Source organism: Bombus terrestris, chromosome 15 (genome assembly GCF_910591885.1).
Source record: "Bombus terrestris chromosome 15, iyBomTerr1.2, whole genome shotgun sequence".
NCBI classification, from domain to species: Eukaryota; Metazoa; Arthropoda; class Insecta; order Hymenoptera; family Apidae; genus Bombus; species Bombus terrestris.
This window is the reverse complement of record NC_063283.1, coordinates 1,598,612-1,610,277: the sequence shown is the minus strand read 5'-3', so window position 1 is coordinate 1,610,277 and position 11,666 is coordinate 1,598,612. Positions and strand designations below refer to the sequence as shown.

Below are 11,666 nucleotides of genomic sequence, written 5' to 3'. Positions count from 1 at the left end.
CCGGCTACGCGTTATAGTCATAAATTTACTAGCCATTATTACATACCAGAGATAGTGGGTCAAGAGCGATTCCGCATGTATAAAAGATCGTTTCAGAATCATCAATCGCGTTAATATTCCACTAAAGACGTAGCTCGCTTGCAATTACTTTTCTATACAGTCTTAAACCTCGATCCCTTCCAGCTACGTCTTTCACACGTCAGAATAAATTAAATTCCTTCGCATTAGAAATGCTAGACGCAAGCTAGGAAATTACCGTAGGAAATTATCGTAGGAAATTACCGTCTATATGGCTCGATAAGCAAATCCGAATACCAGTTTATAAATGTTGAAGCAAAAAAACTCCCATAAATTTTCCATAATTTCTCTATTAACGCCGAAACTGAATAGCACACGCGCATGGGAGCCAGAAAATGGACGCGAATTTTAATGCGTAGTCAGGGTCATATTATTCGTGGCAATGCGCCCGATTTACTCCACTTCGTTCTACATACATACCTGCCAAGTGCACGACACGTATAAAATACTTCTACATCCGGTTGTTCCTGATTTCTGATTTCGGTGGAGGCATTACGATCACCGGTGCATAGAGATCGTGGAATTTTAGATGAGCGCGATGGGAAAGATTATGGTTGCTAACTAATGGAAAGTGCTAAATAAAGTCGTCCACTCGCAACGGAGTCAAGTAATAAAATCGACCCGAATAAAAATCGCTGATCCTTAAAGTACGTACATCGCACATTTACATCGTTATTCTATTGCAAATTTACTATTCTATCTACTTTACTATTGTAATTGAAATTTAGAAATATGTACTTAGATATATAGCTATAAGAATGAAGGTGTCTTTTTTTCAAGAATGTATTAGAAACATTCATGCAAAACGACCTCGTGTGAACTTGTGAAACCAGACCTTATACTATCGTACAAGCCACAGATATCTAAAAACTTGTAAACGAAATACTTCGTTTATCGTAATATTTCACAGTCGTGCATTAAAATTTATTGCCTAATAAATTGATTACAAATTTTTGAATCAAATCAGTGAGAAAATTACTGCTACGTACCAAGTTAACTCTGTCAGAAAATGTCTACATTTACTTGATGATTGAATTATTCATACGCATCTCGTAAAATGACAAAGAGAACCACGTTGCTAATTGACAAACACGTTATCTGTACCTCGATCAACGAATACGAGAAGAATCGCTGAAAGTGAGAATATCAAGAGATTGTAAGCGTGGATTGAAAAGTGTTTCTTGAATTATCGTAAAAGCACGTTGCCATGTCCCCATCACTCCATGTACGACACAGAGTTGAAGAGAGTTTATTCCGGTGAGCATCTCGCGATTGCCTTATTCGTTGCGCCGATGGGTGTCTTCTTCCACTTGGCTCAAGATTCGCGAGTGTACGACCTTGACATCGATCGTCCTTGGACCCGAGGGGAAATCGTGCGAAAGTAATTTTCAGCCTCCTTCTTTTCTCTGTCTTTCTCTCTCTTACTTGCGCCACTCATCTAGAAAACTGCATGATCCGCGCCAATAAGCAGTGAGTTCCGTGCTAAATCGTAGACGAGACGTATATCACGGTTTTGATCCGCTTAGAAACTAGCTCGAAGCATGACTATCTCGAATGCAACTCGCGTGCAGACACGTCCGTGTACAACGCAGTTTGAATGTCTCAAGAGTCGTCGGCCCAATGCCTCGTGAACTCGGCATCCAACGTGGTTCGCGTTAGTAGCTGAATCCGCGACGTGTGCACCACTTTCAAACTTTTGACCTGAAAACGAACACTCCACGCCTATACATGGAAATCACGTAGCCGTAAGTTACCGCGAGGTCTTGGTCAGAAACCTGGCCGGTTTGAATCCTGGCCGAAGTTTAGTGGTACCTGTGTACCACTTATATAGCTATATGTCACCCGAGGCGCAAAAGGTATCTGGTAACTCAAGCTACGAGAAACAGGATATCGAGACTGTACTCTCGTCTATTTCTGCACTCGATATCCTTCTGCGCGAGAAAACCAATTTATCGAAAATGGAATTGTAAAGTATCAGTGTTGCCATGGTTTTGCTTGAAAATGTGATCTTCGCGTAAGATTAACTTCTCGTACAGTGCTCGCTCACGAAAGTACTCGAACACTTACTATAGAAATTTTTTAGGGATATATTATGTGCATTATACGAAGCTTCTTGAAATCTCGTTAACACCGCGATCAGACACGATTATCGTGATTACAGTAGTAAATTTGAAGCCAATCCGAAAATGCATATAGAAATTACAAGTTACGTGCTATACGTAATACGTAGTAAAGTACATTTCTAAGATTAGTCAAAGTGCTAGCTGTTTAAAAATATAATAGATTAACGTATATCCGTTTTTACGAAAAATTGAACCAATTATGCACGAATTATACATAAAACGACCTCGCGAAAACGATCAATTTGATCGATTCTCCGTTCGCGTGATATAGACACCGCGCAATTTTTTGTCCACTGTTTGTTACGTTTCGTTAAATCGCCCGCAGCGGCAATTTCGAGAGTCTGTACCTATGATTTCTGTAGCATAGATGAATGAGTCATGGTTGACGTTGGCTCTGCAAAGGTTTCGTGTCTGCCGAAATCTATTCTACTTCACGCTTGAATAATTACGAAACTCAGTCAAATCCCTCGATTCAATACCTCTGATCGCTCTATATAGGATACAAAGTCATTATCATCTGCTGTCGTTGAATACCAATGTATGAACTAATGACACACAACGCGTGCTTTACAAACGGATTTGAAAAGCGATTTTAGTCCTTTTCAAAAGACTTATGGATTAACCATTTATTGGTTATTGGGCACGAGCACGCAGTACTAGGGCATTATTCGACAAACCAAAGTGCAACGTACTAATAACATTATAATAAAACTCGGCGAATCGCGAATACGTTATCCGATCATCGTAAAAATAAAGAATCTAATGTCTTTTAAAAACATTGAAAATTCTCGTTGTTTATTAAGATAAGAACGATGAAAGTTCGAGGATCGCGGCAAGCTTAAAAAGAGGAGTTCTACGCAAGTGCGCGCAAGAAACGTCATCGACTTCCCGTAGCATGTTCGTGGCCGAAGTGTAGCTCGAACAATAGGTTACTGTACGTTTCTTGCATGATGTAAAAAAGACGAAAGAAATTCCGGTTGCTAGTTGACCGCGCGAGTTTCAGATACCTGAAGACGTCTCGATGGGTTTGCGTTGTCGACGATCGACTAGTAACACGATTGCGGCTCGCTTGACTCGAGCGAATAAAACGATTCTAATGGGCCGGACGTTTCTCTGAAGCGGACAAGCGTAATCACGCGAGGCAGCTTGCAAGGAAGTAGTTACCGAGAAGTAATTAGCGTACACAACGTGTGACACCGTCTAAACGACGATCGAACGAGCCGTGATTCAACTACGGTCACCTTTCGTGCCAATTCATTAATATGCGTATTGCGACCAAAGAGAATTCATCGGTACACGGGGACAAGCTATCGGTCAGCGGCGTCTGCGGCTCTGTTTCGCAACGACGACTAGTCGAAAATGCATCTCACGTACCACGTGCGACCAAACTGTGCTGCTCTCTGGCTACTGACGCGTTTCAAGGATCAATGAATAGGTTTGATCGCGGCTCGCTGCCAAAGAGTCCGTCCTCGTGCGTGAGAACTTTCCCGAGAAGTCGACAACAAAATACATGATACATCGGCTACGACTCTTTCTGTCTCTAAGAAAAACTCAAAATAAATATGTATTTACGAAATCGCTGAAAAGCTATGCCGATCAATATCGTGAATCAAAATGCATACAAAAAGCGACAATGACAAACATAATGCGGAATTGATAATTTTGTGAAAAGCAGAGTCGATTAATTTCGCTTCTGACGAATTCGTAGAAATCTTGACGTTTCTTTAGTTACTCTTACTTTTCTTGTGAAATTTTAACAGGAGGATGGGATGTCAAAGATTGACATACACGAATTTATTACGGGGAATTCATGTAACGCATACCCGTATGTACGTATATCTGTTAAATTACGTACTTATATCAGTGGCTATTATTTTCTTATATTCTATACGGATATTATTTTCAATGATAACGAAATATTCTATTACTCGTATACAGTTTTACCGCATACGTGACATGTAAGGAATACTGCTTGAGTTGATTACGGTCTTCGAAGCAATTGAATTCAACTTCTACTTTCTGTCCGCAAGGAAAACCTCGTTCCTGAGATATTTACTTAAAAGGAACATTTTGCTCTTTCTTAGCATTCAAACAAAAATTCATGAATTATCAGCCTTACCTATGGAATATGTTTTCAGAAATGTGAATCTTCGCTTAAATTGTACATTTGCTTGGGCTTGAGAACATGCTTCAAATTTTTTTACATAAACCCCACAATTACTCAAATTTCATTACTATTACCAATACATATATTCTATTGTACCACTACTATATACTGTACATACTATATTTGATACGAGCGTATATCACGACAAGAACGAGACTGTAGAAAATATAAGTTTGCAAAATTCACGTCTACAAGTTAATTGTACGCAAGTTATATAATTGTGGAAAGAAGGTGAAAAGAATCGAATAAAAAAACAATAATTAAATGCAAACGAATATAGAACGTTCATTCATAAAGCGATAGAGGAAGGAGATAGTTGATGATACAAATTTGTGAACCGTGGAAATAAATAACCTTCGCGTACGGATTGAAACGATTGTGCTTATGCGAACGTTGTATCATTTTATTTGCGATAAATCAAATTCAGATGTAGATACACGTAACAGAATATAAATAGGTACATAAATATAAAATAATGCAAAGAGTCATGAATTAGATTTTTATTCGATACGTTTCACATTGGAATATATCGATCGGAATCGAAGCGAGTCTTATCATCAAAATTCGTACTTATCCGAAGATTTTGTCAAAAGCGCAAACCTAGTTATAAGAGAATAAGCAAATTCGAGGCGTTGAGAATCGATGATGCGCGATCACGTGGCGCGCGTTCGGGACACCTCGCTATAGGCATCGTACTCCTGGAGACAACGGTGACTAGAGGTAGCAAAGAGAGAAGAACTGCCTTATAGGGGAGTTAAGCGCACGGCGACGACGCCTCGGTTGATCTTCGTCTCGTCTTGTCTCGCCTGGCCTCGCCTTGGATCGGATCGGATCGTCCATCGCACTTCGCCCCGCCTTGCGTCGCATCTTCTCGCGTACATGAACGCTTGTGCCGACGTCCCGCGACCCCGATCCTTCTCAGAACGCGCGCTAGAGACTGCATCGGGTTTTTAGCGCGATCTTGAAAACGGAAAATGTTTCTTTTTTCGTCGAACGTTGGCCGTACTCGCCCATCGACGTAGCTCTCCAAAGCTGTTTCTCGCGAGTCGCGCTGAAAATCACCGACGAAGGGTGAAGCATGTAACACGCGCTAGCTCGTCGGAACTAACCGATGAATATTTATCGGCGAATATTTATCGAACTAATCGTTTGAATTAATTATCATATTTACTTGGTTCGACAATTTTTATCGCGAAGAATGTGTCACGATTAACGGTTAGCTGAGTTACACGGAAATCAGGAGAAGAGGGAATGATCGATGGGGGATGTCGTTTGGATATCGAACGAATACGAAGCGCGAAGAACGAGAGAAGCCGCAACTGGAAGAACGAAAATAGACGAATAGAAGGAATATTGATAAGGAGAAAAAGCGAACCGATAACGACTGGAAGAAAAATGACGGATGATAGTTTGAGACGCAACCCTGTCCATCTAGCGCTGCGCGGCGTGGATTCGCGATGGAAAAAAGCGGAAGATTGAAAATCATGATCGATCAAACGGTAGAATGTGAAACGAGTAATAGGTTCTGTAAACGTCGAGGATGACGATTCGATTAACGATGTGGGATCGCAGTCGATATATCCTCGCAAATAGTCATCGCGACTTCCCGAGCGTGGAACGCAACGAGGAAAGGGTCACATCGCAGATCGTTCTTGAGATATCACTGTTCCCGGAGCTGCCCTAGTCGAAGAAAGAGAAAAGGTATGAACGAAAGGAAGAAAAAGGGCGAAGCATGTACGTATAAGACTACGGGAGAAGACGAACAGGAGAAAGAAGAGAAGGGTAAGAGCGAAGGAGGAAGAGGATGAGAAGGATGAGGTGGCGCGATAGCGGCAAAGATGAGGAGGGTGGGAGATGGAAAACGCGGCCCGGCTACGAAATGGCCGTGCCCCAAAGAGGCCAACGATCGAGAATGACCACCCGACGTCTCCCTAAATAATGATAATCCCAGCACCCTGGTTTCTAGCGTTCCTTCTCGTGCGAAACTTACGACAGCCTATAAACCTAAGGAAAAAGCGTGAACTCGGATCACCGAACTCGGAGATTCTTAATTCTGAAGGGACGATCAAAGGCCGCTTTGAAAGGTAAGACACCTTTACTGGTTTTTCGAAATATCGTCGACCTATAAACCAACGTGAGTTGTTTCGTTGGATTCGTTAAATCTTGAAATAGCGCGTTAGTAAGTAATAGTATGTTAAAGGGGTATATTGAAATTCCATCTATCGTACGACAGACGGTCAGGTGTCGATCGATCGATCAATTATCGAGAGATTCGGAGAATCCGAACGGCGGCATCGGTGGCGGTGACGGTGGTGACGATGTAGTTTTCGGTAAATGTGTCGAAGCCCACCGACCCGCGATGCGGTGTCGTTGCCCTCTTCTCTTCGGTCTGCTCGGTGCTGGTTGCACGGCCTGCCGCCGCCGCCGCCGTCGTCGTCCAGCTCTCCCCGTCTCTTTCTCCTTTCTCATCCCTCTCTTTCCCAACCCTCCCTCTCTCCGTTCCTCGTAATCGCCTCTCATTCTCTCTCTCGCAATGCGTATACGCCGGCAAGAGCTACCACCGCCGCCGCCGCCGCCGCCGCTGCTGCTGCCGCCGCTACGAGTAGGTTATCCCTGTCCCCTCCGCGAGACCATCCTCTTATTCCCACTCCTCCTTCGGAGCACCTGTCGTGCTAGGGAGTTCGGCGCGTTAGGGGCGCTTGCCGGAGGTAAGTAGACGGCAGGTTATCAGTCCGCAGAACATCTTCGTCGCGAACGGAACCGTAAACCAGTGTGGTTACGTATTCTCTCGTAAGTGGAGGAACAGAGAAAGGGAGAGCAGGGTGAAAAAGAAGGATAGAAAAGGGGGGGAAAGAAAAAGAGCGAGAAAGAGTAAGAGAGGAAAGGTGGAGGTAGTAGTAGCGGAGGAGAGGACAAATTGACGAACGTACGTCGCGGATCTTTTGGCGGATACACTACTTGTCGTTGCTGCTGTTGCCGTTGCCGTTACCGGTACCACACTGCCGTTATCGATGCTCAGTCGCAGCATCGGCTACGATCGAACGGGAGTTTGATTTTCGTTCTCTCTCGTCGTGTCTCTGTATCACGCGCGATCTTTTCCCTAGCGCGAAACCATCGTACGGAACAGAACTATCGGTTCACAGACTCTTTGCCGTGAGAAATACTATATTTCATGGACTCTTTGTGTTACTCTTCATTGAACGACCGCTGAACGAACCGCGCGAATAATCACAGTTACCGATCGGATCGTTTGCCCCAATTTGCGGTATGCCACTCGAGAGCGATCATCTGTTGTCGTTGCGCGATCGTCGCGATTGAATCGATGTAAACGCCACGCAGAAAAGTCGCGGTACCGGTGAATTGTGTTGAGTGACGGACCTCGTTTCATCGTATCGAGAATAATTTTACACGGAGAATAATTACCGAAAATACGAACGACGACCGGTGTCGATGATAAACGGTGCTCCGTCGATCGTTGGGTGATTCAAACGCAGGATCTAACGATTAGTGTGCGAACGTAACAAGAGGAGGGGCCAGTGCCAAAGAACACGCACGGTCAAGCTTAACACGCGACAAGGGCAGAAGGCGGGCTTGATAAGGCGATAACGCGGCTGCCGGGATGCGGCACGAGGAGCCGCTAAGCTGCAGCTAACACGTGGCGACTCCGCACGCACTCCGCGATCGCTAGGTGAGCCTTATTCGTGTAAACTAATTCACGAGAAATATTAATCTTCCTCGTAGCCGAACAATCGTCAATTCGAAACAAAACTCTCTGATCCTTCGATTTGCTCTCGGAGTCTTAAACGGCAGAAATAAAATCAAACTTGTCTTTTTCCCACTAACGATCTCACGAAAATTCCTATTAATTACAAAATTATTCAAAATTATCCTGTTGCTGTTCCTAATGAATCTGCCGAAATAGATTGCGTGAACTAGACGAAACGTCAACGGAAACGATCCTCGAGACGTTAGATCTCGTAACTCTGGAAAAGAATTCCTTCATGGGCCGTTCGTTTTCGTTTAACGGGTTTCCCATTCAAGCGGGACTGCGCGGTTGCGACAGTTAATGCAAACCGGGCCGATGATCCGGCTGTCGATATAAACGCGCACGCGGATAGAGTGGACCACGGCGAAACAGCCAGGCGGATAAGGTTCTCGTACGAGGAAATCGGGTGGGGAGGGAATGTGGTCGGTCCGCAGGCAAGGAGGCCTCACCAAATTTTCGTGCCGCTGGTCTGGGCGCAATGTGCCTCGAATCTCCACGTACTTCGAGACCGTCTCTTTCTCTCTCTCTCTCTCTCTCTCTCTCTCTCTTTTACTCCCTGGTATCCTCTTTGTCTCGCTCATTTGCCATCTTCTTCAATCGCGAGCACGGAGGCTCCATTCCCGCGGGCCTCTGTTCCACTCTCTTCTCTCTTTTTCTCTCGCTATCCGTGTCTCTCCTTCTTCTACGTCGGCCTCTCTTTCTCTTATTCATCGTCGGAGTCGAGCACCCAACCGCTTCGCGGAGCTTCGAGACGCTCAAGAGTTAGCGCTCGCGCATTCCGGTTAGCGGTCCAACGAATACTCGGTTAGTGCGTCTTTAGTCCATGTTGAGGACACTGTCAACCTTCTAACCGGAGAAATGCGACGACGAAACATTAAAAGATCGATGAGAAACGCCAACGATCTAAATTTCCGTTAAGCTTGAAAAAGTAAGCTGACTGAATCGCGCGAACCTTTTAGTCCAACGATGTCTCGACACGCGATAAAGATTATCTGGTCGCAAAGTCGAGATTCCCACGTGCGAGGGACGATGAAAAACGGATGACGTTCACGTACACGTTCACAAATCCTAGGAAGCTTAACTTTGCTACGATCCTTATCTTCTTTGTGTCACAGTTTCACTCTTCTTAACGAGCAAAAAGATCTTTAACGTTACAAAAAATACTTTGACATACACTTACGATCAGAAATTATGCATATCGATATCTTTTACATTTTCTCAAACTTAAGAAACTCGTTGTCGATAAAAAGATTAAAGAATCCACGATTGCGTCTAAGATGATTCGGAGAACGTAACAGAATTGCAGACTTCCTCGCGCGGAAACACGTGATGTAAGATGTAACGCGTTTCCGGAATCCACCAGCAATCGGGACAATCGGTCTTAGGAAAATCCAAGTCGCACAACGTTGCTCTTCGCGTTAACAAAGCGTATCATTCGTGCCACGTTTTGCGAATAGCCGAATTCTTTGCACTCTTGATGAGTTTGCGTTGTATCAACGCGTTGCATATAGATGCAGCTGCCGAGCTATTATGCGATTCTGGGAAGGAGGTCGACTAGGGAGACCGATTCAGGTTCGTTCGATACACAGGCCGACTTCAAATATACTCACACGCATAAGCAAAAGAACTTTATACATCTGCCTACATTTGGACCTTGGCCGAACATTCGTTTCGAAGATACACCGAGTCGATCGATTTTATGTCATCGTGGACCTAATTGCAGCGAGCATTCTTCGAAGACTTCCATAGTATTAAAATAGAATATTTTGAGAGTTTATATTTGAGAGAGAAAGACTGCGTTTTTCTCTTCCTTCACTCAGAACCGTAAAGACAGAATTTGTTTTCACAGTTTATTCGATTGTAAAAAGAAATTACATGCCAAAATATATTATCGTTTGATAATGTCTGCAATATATTCTTTTCCTGAGCCGTAAATTTGGCACTGATTAATTATTTAACTAATTGACTTAATCGAAAGAGTATATTGAATAGAATAGACATAAAAATATCAGACAAACGATCGGCTATAAAACGTTCACGACTTTATCTTAAAACAGGAATCGTTGTCCTGTATCAAAGCGTTTGATATTTTTCATTTTTAACAGCTCGAAGTGTAAAGTATTATCGACGATTAAATTAAATAGTCATCGACAAATTTAACAATCTTTTCCCAATATGATATAAGTGTGTTATATATGTATTCCACCACTTTTTATCTTCTGCTTGTAAAAAGATACACAGATGATCCAAGGTCCTGTATTCTGTTGCAGTCTCGCGTCGTCTTGATCTTGGTCTTATTAACCATTAAGTTAATAGGGCATCCAATTTTCAATTTTGTACACCTTTTCCGATTTTGTAGAATAGATCTAGATTTTTTCTTCAATAACGCGAAACCTTGAAACTAGCATTTTGGATCTTCATCGGTATCCATCGCCGTTACCGATATAGAAACGTACTTTTCTCGGCTCATGCTCGAGTTTCTCAACCCTCTTTTTGAATACTTTGAACTACTTTTCCCGAGCACGACGAGTACGGTCACGTACTCACAATCACTTTGAAATATCGCATAAATCTCCTGGATCGTTCCGAGGGTCTTCGTTTGAACTTATAATTCCAAGCACGCATGAATATCAATGTTAGCAGTAGACATTTTCCAACAGCTTCTTTCGCATCTAGAATGACGGTCGATAACAAATTTTTTATACTAATTGATCTATGACAAGTTTCTCTAATCGTACAAGGTATAAAAGTAATAAAACGTAATGAATCATTTGGTTACCAAATGTCAAAGCGGCGCGCATGGGAAAAAATGGCAGGAAATTCTTGGGCCATTTGTTAATTCGGAACAGTGCTCGCGAAAGTAACCGGACTTGAATAAGTTGTGTAAAACCCGTAATAAAAGTCACGTAAAAAGAATGGCCATAATAACCGAAGAAACATGTGGTTTCTAAATCACTTCCATTCTCGGTATATCATTAAATTCATTAGCGTCTTCGTCTTCTTATTTTTCGATAAAATTTGGCATTACTTTACTCGACTGAGCAACGCGCGTTAGATGACTGCCGGTTGTCTAATAATTTACACGAAACGATTAGTCGGAGGATCTCGTGCCATTCGTCAGACGTTACGGTTTTATTAAGGGTACCCGAAGACACGGTGCACGCGTAACTGCTTCCTGAAACTTACCCGCGACGCGCATTCTTTTTAAAATTTGCATCGAAATAAGTCGCCGAACGTCCGTTTGCCATCGCCGTCCCGTCGTTGGCGGGCAAAAGGAGTACGCTAACGGTTTTCGAACAGGTGTCATCTCTTTTTTCCGCGCTTCATGAAATATTCACCAGGCATACGATTACGCTGGTACCAAGCACTAATCCGTACGTTGTACGGGGGCATTCAACCTCCTGGCCGCGGAGCGGCGACGCGGCACGGCGGTGGCATTGAGATCACGCCCGACATAACTTTGCATTCGTTTGCCAATGTAATTTCTCGAGGAATTAATATTAGCATACCGCAACTTTGTCTATTTGTCGAC

At 43.3% G+C, this 11,666-nt stretch overlaps 1 protein-coding gene across 2 annotated transcripts in view; it reads left to right on the top strand.

Annotated features, from left to right (window-relative positions):
* Nucleotides 1-5,079: 5,079 nt before the first annotated feature.
* Nucleotides 5,080-11,666, top strand: part of LOC100648459 — a 28,552-nt gene continuing 21,965 nt past the window's right edge. Inside the window, exon 1 of one of the 2 annotated variants that reach the window (XM_048412888.1) lies at nucleotides 5,080-6,452. The gene's annotated coding sequence lies outside the window, so the exon portion shown is untranslated. Of the gene's footprint in view, nucleotides 6,453-7,081; nucleotides 8,057-11,666 lie in introns of those variants that run through there. The other variant, XM_003400989.4, reaches the window with a different exon arrangement.